We start from the raw sequence: 11,541 nt of genomic DNA on the forward strand, positions 1-11,541 counted from the left end.
GGAGACATCAGTCACTACTGATGAAGTCCTGTAGTTGTGAAAGAAACCTTCCTTTGTGGAATAGAGGACTTCAATGAAAAACTTACAGTTAAAATTACTCCTCATGGTGAAATGTTAATCTCCTTTCCCCCTAAGATGGGGATCACAGCAAGGATGTTTCCTTTCATCATGTGTTCAGCACTGCACTGGAAGTCATAACCATTTAAACATGATGAGAAAAGTAATGAAAAGGATGAAGAGCAGCAAGAAATATTTATGATCAATTGTAGGTACAGATTGTATTATTTTTTCCTCACATGATTTTATTTTGCTTGTTAGGCAAACACTCTGGCAATTAAAAACTCTGGCTTCAGTTCCTATTTACACAATTATTAAAAAAGAAAAACAAGAACACAGGTACTAGAGGAAGTTAGTTTAGCAATGTCACAGCATGCAAGGTAAATATAAATGTAGTATTTTGTATGCTAGCAGAAACTTATTTGAAAAAAATTTCAATTTGACTAAGGGTCACAAATGTATTAGAATGAATCTAGCCAAGAATCATCCAAAACATGATCACATTATTTGAAGACTTAAAAGCTTAACTATAAACTGAAAAGCACGGATGAAAAAAATTAATTTTAACTTTTATTTTATTTATTTTTGTTTCTTAATTTACCTGTGCATACATTGTTTGGGTCATTTCTCCACCCTGCCCCCCTTCTCTACCCTTCCCTCCCTTCCCTCCTCAGTTTCAGGCAGGTCCAGTTCTGCCCTTTTCACTGATTTTGTTGAAGAAAGGACGTATGCATAATAATGAAGACAAAGCATTTTTGCTAGTTGAGTTAAAGATAGCTATACAGAAAGATTCCTACTACTGCTTTCATGTACCCATGTGTTATGACCCATGTTGATTTAATTCTAACTGATCTTTACCTTGGTTCCTGATCCCCTGCTCATGATAACCTGTCGTTTTAAGTTTTCTGTATTAGTTCCTCTAACTTTAACTTTTAAAAGTTATTGTTTTAGGAGTTAGTTATATTTAAATACCTGCTCCATCCAGGCTAACTTATTATTACATAATCTTTAACATGAAATTGCATGACTTCTTTTTTGGTAGGTTCTTGTAGCATGTATAGAACCAGATTACTGAATAAGAGCCCAAGTTCTGCCCAGCAGCCATGGGAGAATTTTTTGAAGAAACACCAGCCAGTGGAATATCTGTGATGATGACCAAGACTCGCATCTGCACTGTCCAGTGTGATAACTCATAGCTACATATGACTAGTGGGCATTTGAATATGGCTAGTGTGACCAAGGAGCTGAACTTTTATCCATAAATTGATTAAATTTGAATAAAATTATTAATTAAAATAAAAAATCCCACATGACCAGTGGCTACCTTGTTAGACCCTTGAAGCTGTGACACTATCTGTTTTGGACTGATAACCTGAGTCTTGTGTTCATATATCACATCTCTGAACCCCTGAATATCTTTGTACCATTTTGTATTCTACTTTATAGCTATTTGTGAAGCAGGCTTTCTTCCTGTGTATGAATAATTTAGATGTGAGGGTACTATATGGGTGTTGGTGAGAGCTTCAAATGCACTTTCTTTGAAAGATGATTTGGAGATAAATTTTATTTCTGTGTGTAGTAGTCCCTGGTATGTTACACAGTGGCTTCTTTTAGTTCATTCACAAAATACATGTGTAGAACCGACTGGTATCTGACACCATTTGCTTGGAACTGATGATATGAAGATGAGTGAAACTGTCCATGTCTTAAATTATCCCTCATTTTAGTAGAGGGACTAGGGCTGTTCAAATAAAAATAAGGTGTGTGGGGTGGTTCAATATTCATAAGGATAGTTGTACAGGGAAGGAAGAGGAAGTAGAAGAGGCAGCACATGTTTGCAAAGATTTTATGGAACAAATAATTTTTTGTCATGTATAAAAGCAAATATTTACAAATGGACAAGAGATCAGGAGTGTTCCTAGGCACAAGGAAGATTCGTGTAAAATCAAATGTGCATTTCCGTTTTTACAAAACTATTTTGTGGTACAGACGCTAAGGGAGTAGGTATGCTAGTGATTTAGGCCTTCCATATAAAGTTACCTGGAATCTTAAAAATAATTTGTCTTAAGATTTATTATTGTTATTAATTATTATAAAAAGTGAAGGTTTCATTGTTTTATTTCCATACATGAATATAATGCACTTTATGATTATCACTTGTTCTTCTACCCCACTTTCAAACCCTCCTTTTAAAATATTTTCTTGCAAATTTTTGAAATGTGTTTCATTATGTTCTTTCCATTTGTGCATGCTATGTACTTCAATCATATTCTTCCCCCACTTCCTCATTTCCCCCTCTTTCCTCCTGCCGGTCCCCTCCCAAAATAGTCCTCCTTTTATGTCCATGCCATTTATATGGTCTATATTCTGCATATGAGAGAAAGCATGTGGTGTTTGTCTTTTCTGAGTCTGACTTATTTCATTTAACATGATGGTCCATCCATTTTCCTGTAAATTACATAATTTTATTCTTCTTTACCTATTAACATGGTGTTGTACACCCAGACTGATTCCACAGCTCGACTATGGAGAATAGTCAGCATGGGCATGCAGGTCTCTCTATTACATGCTGACATACATTCCTTAGGGCATATGAAAACAGTGGTATAGCAGGATCATGTGGTAGATATTTTTAGTTTTTTGGAGGCCCTCCATACAGATTTCCATAGTGGAAAGCACTACTTTATACTCCCAACAATGATGTGTAAGGTTTCCATCTGCTCCCCTCCCTGCATCCTCTCCAAGATTTCTTCTTGTTTGTCTTGTTGATGTTTGCCATTCTGAGTGTAGAAAGATGATGTCTGTCATAGTTTTGATTTGCATTTCTTTTACAGCTAAGGATGTTGAACACTTCAAGCATTTCTAATTTGAGAGTAGCAAGTTAAAACTTTCGTACTGCAGTACAGTGTCTGAAGACTTTCTGACTCAAGTTTATATTTCTGAACACTGATCCTTGAATGAGTTTTTCTATCCCCCTATCATTCTTACCTTGCAACATTATATTTACTGAGTAAAGACAACTGTACAGGTAGTTGTGCAACTACATTTTAAAATAAATTGCTAATTTATCTTTAAAATGCCTGGTATTTCTGGTGAACATTTCTAAATAGCTAAAATATAAAGGTAGGAAACTCTAATAGAGAAACAAAGCAAATACAAACCAGAAAATCACACACACACACACAAAAATCTACTGGAAATTAGTATTAAAAAGTCATGTTCAATTTCACTGGTAACTAGGAAAATGAATATCATAGCAACTAGAAGATACTATTTTTAAACACTTTGCTAGTGTTGCAGAAATTAGAATTATTTCACTATTGCTTAGGAACTGTACTACTGGCTGGGACCTAGGTCTTGATAATTAAATGTTGAATAAATAAAATGATAATGTCAAATTTTTCAAGAAGTGTGGTGATTCAGAGCAAACTGCATGACTGGTTTTAGTGCAGGTTGAAGATATCTCTCTCAATAATTAAGTAAATTGCATGTAGTATCATTTATCTGTACAAATTCCTACTCCAGAGAATATCATGCACATATCCATAAAGGTGCATGTTTGAGGTGGTTCATCTGAACATTGTTGTGTTTATGAGGAGTTAGAGATGATCTAGAAAACCACAAAACACAAAATATCTATCTTAAAAGATAATGCTATTTTTGTTTCTCTTGTTTACTTTCTTCTAATTGTAATCATTGTGGAAACATACAGATAGCCCCTGGACACTGTTGTTAATCTGCCCTATTAATTCGCCATTTTCCTAAACATATTATTTGTGTTTAATTTATATGCTCTGTACTCAAAGCCATTTTTATTCTGTGCTAACATGTGAATGTAAGAGGCAGAGGTAAGAAACATAGTTGTAATAATGTTTGGGGAACATAGAGATTAAATAAACCACAGTTTCTCCCTTTCCGCTCTTCATTTCATATTTTTATAATTTATAATTTTTAATATTTACTATTTTATGTTATTTGTGGTCTCAGTTTAAAACATGTTTTCTTTTTTATTCTTTTTAACTCTTCTCCTCAGAGAACTTATATTTCTTTTCTTTCTTCCCTTCTCACACATCTCTCACTTCTTCTGCTTACTTTCATCTCCCTGCATTATTTCTCATTGTATCTATCAAAGTTAATGCTTTCTTTATGAGATAGAAATCTCATGATTTAGACAGAGTTATTCAATGTCTTTGTTCAAGTTACTGAAAAAACCAAGCGGCTTAGTTACACAATAGAAGTCTTGTAAATTATTCAAGAGGCCTTTCCTTGCCAAGGTGCAAGAATGAACACAATTTGTTTAAACAGACTTTTCCAATATATCACATTCACTCTTACTTAAATAGATATTTCACCACAAATCAAGTGTGATCTCAAATTATAGTGCTAAGCTCTATTCATAGAAACATATGGATTAAAAAGAAATTGCCCAACACAGAGGTAATGGCATGCTTTTCCCAAAAGAAATAAAGAAGAAAGACTTTTGCAATTATCACAATAATATAAAGGTCAGCATTTAAACTGAAGTAAGGAGGCTGGAGGGGAGAGGGTGGTGGCAGGAGCAGGGGGTAGAAATGACCCGAACAATGTATGCACATGTGAATAAATGAATAAAAAAAAATGAAAAAAAAGGAACTTTGCCATCCACCAAGTACACAATACTACGTATCAATTTCAATATAGCCCTAGGAAAGTTAATTATTTGTTGTGATTTTCATAATGAATACTAATGAGTTAAACCATATCAGAAAGATAAATTACAATTGTGAATATCTTCATGAGAGTAACAATAAAATTAATAATCACTTTTACAATATAAGAGAAAAGCATTAGATATACACCCACAAAACAGTTTCAAGTAGAAAATTAGATCCATTTGATGTACCAACTAATGTTATACATATGATGCTAAGTGTTTTCAATTTCACTAATAGACTTTACAAACTGCGCATTAGTTTATAAAACTAAGAGAGATGAACCAAATCAATTTTTTTTCATTTCAGAGCAGTTCTTCCTTAATTGTATAAACTAATTCACTGAGGGTTTTCCTTGTAACTATTTTCATTTAAAAGTAAAGTCACTAGCTTCATGGAAGAAGGAGACAAAACAGGTCTCAAGTTTGAGTACATCCCAGACATTTAGCTTAAGATCCTATCACACACACACACACACACACACACACACACACAAATAAAAAACAAAGAGCTAGGGGCATAGCTCAAGTGGTAGAGTGCTTGCTTAGCAAAAACAAGGCCCTGAAAACTCCAGTACTGAAAAGATAGATAAATATATTCAGACTTATTTCCCACCTTTTATACTTCATATACTTCATTTATGCTATAAAATTTATAATGATAATAATGTAATTTTGAAGATTTCTTTACTATAATTTATACTTCATACTTCATCATTTTTGCTTATAACAATCATTTAAATTATATTTTATCCCTAAAGAGAGATGCAGATCTCACTTTGCAGATGGTATAGATATACTATTGGAAAATTCTTGATTTGAACTCTGGCCATCTACAAACAGTACCAGGTACTGGGACATAGACCAACAGGTATTGAAAGCAAATTTGCCAATTAACTCTATGAAAAGTGAGATCACATAGTAAACAAAAATTTATTCATGCACATTTATAGAAACTATAATATCTAAGCACTTTAAACAGTATACATGTCAAGAAAAAAATCAGTAAATTGTGGTATATTCACATAATGGAATACTACTCAACAATAATAAGAAAAAGTTTTACTGCATACCACATGAAAAAATCCCCAAATAATTCATTACTAAATAAACAATAACAAAGAGGAAAGTTTACATATGATGTTATTTAATTTTCATAAATTTCTAGAACATGAAAACTAATCAGTGATAACACAAATATTAATAAACTTGAGCTAGAAAGATGTATTGCTAAGGCTACAAAAAACTGTAAGAGAAGATAGAAATACTACTTTGAATATGATGATAGATTGTTACATTATAAATATTTCAAAAATAGGAGAAAATGTACAATTTAAATATATATAATTCATTGCACATAAATTGAATCACATTAAATGGTTAAAAAGGGCTAAACAGCTTAGATTTATTTAAGATATAACATTGGTGGTCTGGATCTAAAGCTTGAAAATTTATCTTGTGCGCAAGATGCAGTATAGCTGTTTTTTCCTTTAATGTTTACATTTGGAGACAAGCTGTCACAGGTTCCTCCTGTTTCCAAGAATCATGGTGTCATGCCCTCTCCCCCATGAACTGCCTCTCTGCCTTATGTTGTTACTGTGTATAATAAACGCACTGGAGGTGGAGAGGCTGGTGTGTCTCCATCTGAGCACACAAGCCTACCTGGCCCCAGCTTTATGCATGCTTGGTCTTCTGTTTGTCTGTCTTTTCTGGCATCTGTTGCTGTACCCCAGTTAAGGTTTCTAGGACAAGCTCCTGCGGCCCACCCGAGAGATTTCATTGTGATAATTCTGTACATGCAGACAGTGTACTTTGAACAAGTTTGCCCCTTCCATTGTATTTCCACTCCCTTCTCTCCCTCCATCCACTTTCATAGTCTTTGATGGGTTTCATAATGCCAACTTCATTTGTAAATATGCAGCATACTTCCATTCTCTTTACCCCTCACGATCCATTCCTTTAACCCTCCGCGTTACCACTAATACCCTTTAGACAGTTCCCCATTTACACTCATGCCCCATCATCATCATCTTCATCACTTTAGGTCTAAATTCCACAAATGAGCAAGAACGTGTGAAATTTGGCTTTTTCTGTTTGGTTTATCTTGTACAGCACGTTGATCTCAGTTTCATCCATTTTCCTGCAAGTGACATAATTTCATACCTTTATGGTTGAGTAACAGTTAATTTTAGATATGCATATATATACTTATAAATAAAATGGAATATATACCATATTTTTCTTATCCATTCTTCAGAGGTTGGTCACCTTGGCAGATCCCAATGTGGCTCTTGTGAGCAGGGCTGCTGTAAACATGGGAATGCAGGGATCTATCTTGTATATTGACTTAGACTCCTTTTGATATGTACCCAAGAGTGGTATGGAGGGTTTATAAGGTAGGTTTTTTTGAGGAAATAGCATAGTGATTTTCACACTGGTTGCACTAATTTATATTCCCAATGACAGTGTATAAGGATCCATTTTTCCTCATGTCTTTGCCAGAATTTGTTTATTTTCTTGATGATTCCCAATCTGACAGAGGTGAAGTGGAATCTTAGTGTAATTTTAATATAGATTTCCTTAATAATAAAAATAAAAGTCCCTTATTTGTTGAATAGCTGGTGAAGATTTTCTACCATTCTCTGTGTTTTCTCTTGAATCTGATAATTGTTTCTTTAATGCAGTCCCATTTGTTAATTCTTACTCTGGTAATTGAAATTGAAGTCCTATTGAAATAATTACCAATGCATATATCTTCTAGTTTTCCCTATTTTTTTCAGTAGCAATTTCAAAGTTTCATGTCTAACAGTAAGATCTTTGATCCATGTGAAGTTGATTTTTGTATAGGGTGGGAGACAGGGGTCCAGTGTCAGTCTTCTCCATTTAGATAGCCAGTTTTCCGTGAACAATTTGTTGAAAAGCTCTCTTTAATCCAATAAATGTTTTTGGCTGTTTTGTCAAAGATCAGATGGCTGTCATTGTGTGGTTTTATCTTGGGGTCTTCTATTCTGTTACATTGGTCTACATGACTGTTTTTGTGCCAGTACCATGCTAGGTTTGCTACTATGCCTCTGTAATATAATTTAAAGTCGATATTACCTCCAGCTCTGCTCTTATTGCTCAGTAGCACTACTGCAACTTGGGATCTTTTATGCTTTCATATGGATTTTAAGATTGATTTTTCTATTTCTGCAAATAATGAAATTGAGATTTTGATGAGCTGTTTCATAGAATCTGTATATTACTTTCAGCAGTATAGCCATTTTCATGATATTAATTCTTTCAATTCATAAACAAGGGAGTTCTGTCCATCTAGTGATTTCATCAATTTATTTCTTCAAGGTTTTACTTATTCATTGGAGAGAGCTTTCACTTCCTTGGTCTATTTTTTTTTAAGTCTCTTCTGAATAGAATTGTTTTCCTGATTTTTTTTGTCAGCCTGTTAACTGTTGATATACAAAAAAGCTACTGATTTTTAGCCTGCTTCTTTGCTGACAGTGCTTATCAGAGTTAGGTTTTTCTTGGTGGAATCTTTGGACCTTTTAAGTATATGATCATAGCATCTGTGAATAGGGATAATCTGACTTCTTCCTTCCCTATTTAAATTTTAAAAAAAATTTTTTCTTATTTCTCTAGCCAGGGATTCCTGTCCTATATTGACTAAGGATGAGGAGGCTGTATACCCTTGTCTCAGTCCTGACTTCAGAAGAAATTATTTTAATTTTTCCCTATGTAGTAAGATATTGGCTATAGTTTTGTCATATGTAGCTTTATTATGTTTAGACACACTCCTTGTATTCCTAGTTTCTTCAAAGATTTTAAATCCAACATCTTAAAGGATTCCTAGTTTCTTCAAAGATTTTAATCCAACATCTTAAAGGATGTTGGATTTTGTCAAATCTTTTTCTGCATTAATTGGAATGATCGTGTGGTTTTCATCCTAAATTCCGTATATGGGCCGTAATACATTTATTAATTTACATATGTCAAACAATCCTTAAATCCAAGGAATTACACCTACTGGATCACATTGATCATGGTGTATGATCTTTTTTTTTTTTTTGCAGTCTCACAAAAATTTTAATTTGATATGTCTTTTAGGTTTTTTTTTTAATTCATAGACTCAAGCAGAAGGTATAGCAAGCATGAGGCTCTGATTTCAAATCTCAGTACCACAAAAAAATTGGTAGAATCCTTGCTCCATCTCTTTCCTTTCTATACAGTTTTTTTTTTCAGGTGAACAACTTACAAGTCAAAGTACCTTAAAGAACCTACCAATATTTGACCTGAATTTGCCAGTCTAAATTTGCTGTATGTTGCATATTCCCAGTTGCATGCTCTCTGGTCCTATGTATGTCCTGAATATTAACACTGGCTCTGAGGAATTGTTCATTCTCATAACTGATTCCTTTGTGTATACACTTTTTCCTCAGCAGGCACAAAATAATCTTTCTCTTTTGTTGATCTTGACAGCTGTAATGTGAAATGCTTAGATCCATTCATTCATTAGGGACTGTAAAATCGTGATGTTCTACTTCTTCTCATTTTGTTTTTCTTTACTGGCTAGACACTCTGTGTGAGCAGTATATCTATAGATAACCTCAGAAAGCTCGCTTTTTGTCTCTAAAAAGTCTGGATGTTTGGTTTTTACTAATAACCATAGAAAGTACAATGTAATTTGTGATGTTCTATCTAAAATCTAAAGCTTCCTTTGTGACTCCCAACCGCCAGAGCTAGTTTAGTTACTGATGACTTTAACTACCATGATGGGTTAGACAGACTGGTTATATGACCAGAGGGGCATAGAAGACCTCGTGGAAACTTCTGCCTTGAGCTCTTCTGAAGCCAAGATCCATTGCACAGATTTCATGATTCAATCCAGAGATGTGTACCTCTTCTATTTCATTTCCTCTTCATCCATCCATCTCCTCGCTTCTGTCTTCAAGCGTACCCAGGACATTGGATTCATCACTGCTGGGGGAAGTTCTGCCTTCTCAGCATCACCTCTATTGTTTTCTTTGAGTCCACATTCTAATGGAGTTTGGAAAAATCCTGGTTTCATAGAAAGCAGAATGCAAAACTGCAGCTGGCTAGATCTGGTCTATATGCACCAGTGTTGACATGGGACCTAAAAGTATAGTTTGTCCAGTTAGTGGATCTTGAGATAAATGTGGGTGCATTGGATGATGGAGATGGCTGGCCTCATTGGAAGCACCACCCAGTAACATTTCCTGAAGTAGGTTGTCAATTTTGACCATGCCGAAAAGTTTAACGAACTGTATTTGCTCGATCATTTGCCAGGTGATGCTCTGCAGCGTAGGCAGAAGAAGCAGAAGCTCCCCAAACCTTCCTCGGGAGTCGTACTGCTGATCGTTGATGTAGTCCTCCAAGCTGATCTGCACTTGGAATCTCATGTTCTTAATCTTTACTGGGTCACTTAGGCCTTTAGCATCTGGGTCAAAAAATACAATTGCCTTCAAACAAGCGTATTCATTGTCATCAATCTGGATTTCCTGAAATGGTCGAACCAGCTCACCTAGAACCCGATTGGCCACACGGCTGATCTCAACTTCGCAGCTGTTACGGTGAATCACGTAGTTGTTTCCCAAAAGCAAAATATCTTTATACATCATGGATCTCTTTGTAGCTCCAAGCAGCAAGTGTTCTCCTGCGTGAGCTCTCAACAGGGCCACCTGGTCATCCAATGGTAACTCACAGAAGGCAGGAATATATTTTGCCCATTCCACCAAGACTAAGAGCTGCTGCTTCATAGATTCACAGACATCACCAATACTTGCAATTTTCTTAACGTTTATGTCAGTGCTTGCCCCAGGGCTTGACACTGAGATCTGGCGAGACCGATTTTCAGCTTGGGCCAGCGTATTAATGGACGGGATGTTGCTACCATCATACGTGCTTCTGGTGCTTATTCTATCACGTTCATTTTGCACAGCTTCTTTTTTCATTCCTGCTCTAAAACATTTTCTTAATCGACAGTATCTACATTGATTTCTTTTGTCCTTGTCAACAACACATTGGCGACTGAACCTGCAGGAATAAACGTGACTTTTGCGTATGCTGCGTCTGAAGAAACCCTTGCACCCATCACAGCTCGACGCCCCATAGTGTTTTCCCGTTGCTCTGTCCCCACATATCGCACATAGACAGTTGACACCGTTGTCTGTGGTATTCATACTTGTTGTCTCTGGGGCAGAACTATCAGTTTTGCAAGCTTAGGCAGGCAAATCACTCAACTTCTCTCAAACTCAGTGTCCTCATCTGCGCGCAGCGGCTCCCGGAGCTCCCGCGTCGCCGTGAGGTGCGCGGCGGCCTCCGCATCTCCCAGCAGCAGGTCCCCCACCCGCCCGGGCAGCGCGGAGCGGCGCTGCGGTGTATGATCTTTTATTGTGATGTAGAATACTGTTTGCAGGTACTTATGGAGAAATTTTATGTATATGTTGATTAGAGAGATGAGCCTATAATTGTCTTTTTAAAAATTGTGTTCTTATCCAGTTTTGGAATGAATGCCTTCATAGGATACAGTATTACTTTCCTTTCTATTTAGTGGAAAAATTTGACAAGTATTGATTTTAGTTTTTCTTAAGATCTGGTAGATTTGGCAGTTAATCCTTCAGGTCCTAGGCTTTCCTTAGTAGGGAGACTTACTGCTTCAATCTCATGTCATCTAGAAATTTACCTGTTGTTTGAGTATAGATTTTCAAAGTATTACCTCATGATTCTCTGGATTTAATTGGTATTTGTCATAACATCCCCTTTTCATCTCTGATTTTATT

General features: G+C 35.6%; 1 pseudogene; it reads right to left on the minus strand.

Annotated features, from left to right (window-relative positions):
- Positions 1 to 9,821: 9,821 nt before the first annotated feature.
- On the minus strand, positions 9,822 to 11,079 carry LOC141415059 (hepatocyte nuclear factor 4-gamma pseudogene; annotated as a pseudogene).
- Between the last annotated feature and the right edge of the window lie 462 nt (positions 11,080 to 11,541).

Source organism: Castor canadensis, chromosome 12, assembly GCF_047511655.1.
Source record: "Castor canadensis chromosome 12, mCasCan1.hap1v2, whole genome shotgun sequence".
Classification (NCBI taxonomy): domain Eukaryota; kingdom Metazoa; phylum Chordata; class Mammalia; order Rodentia; family Castoridae; genus Castor; species Castor canadensis.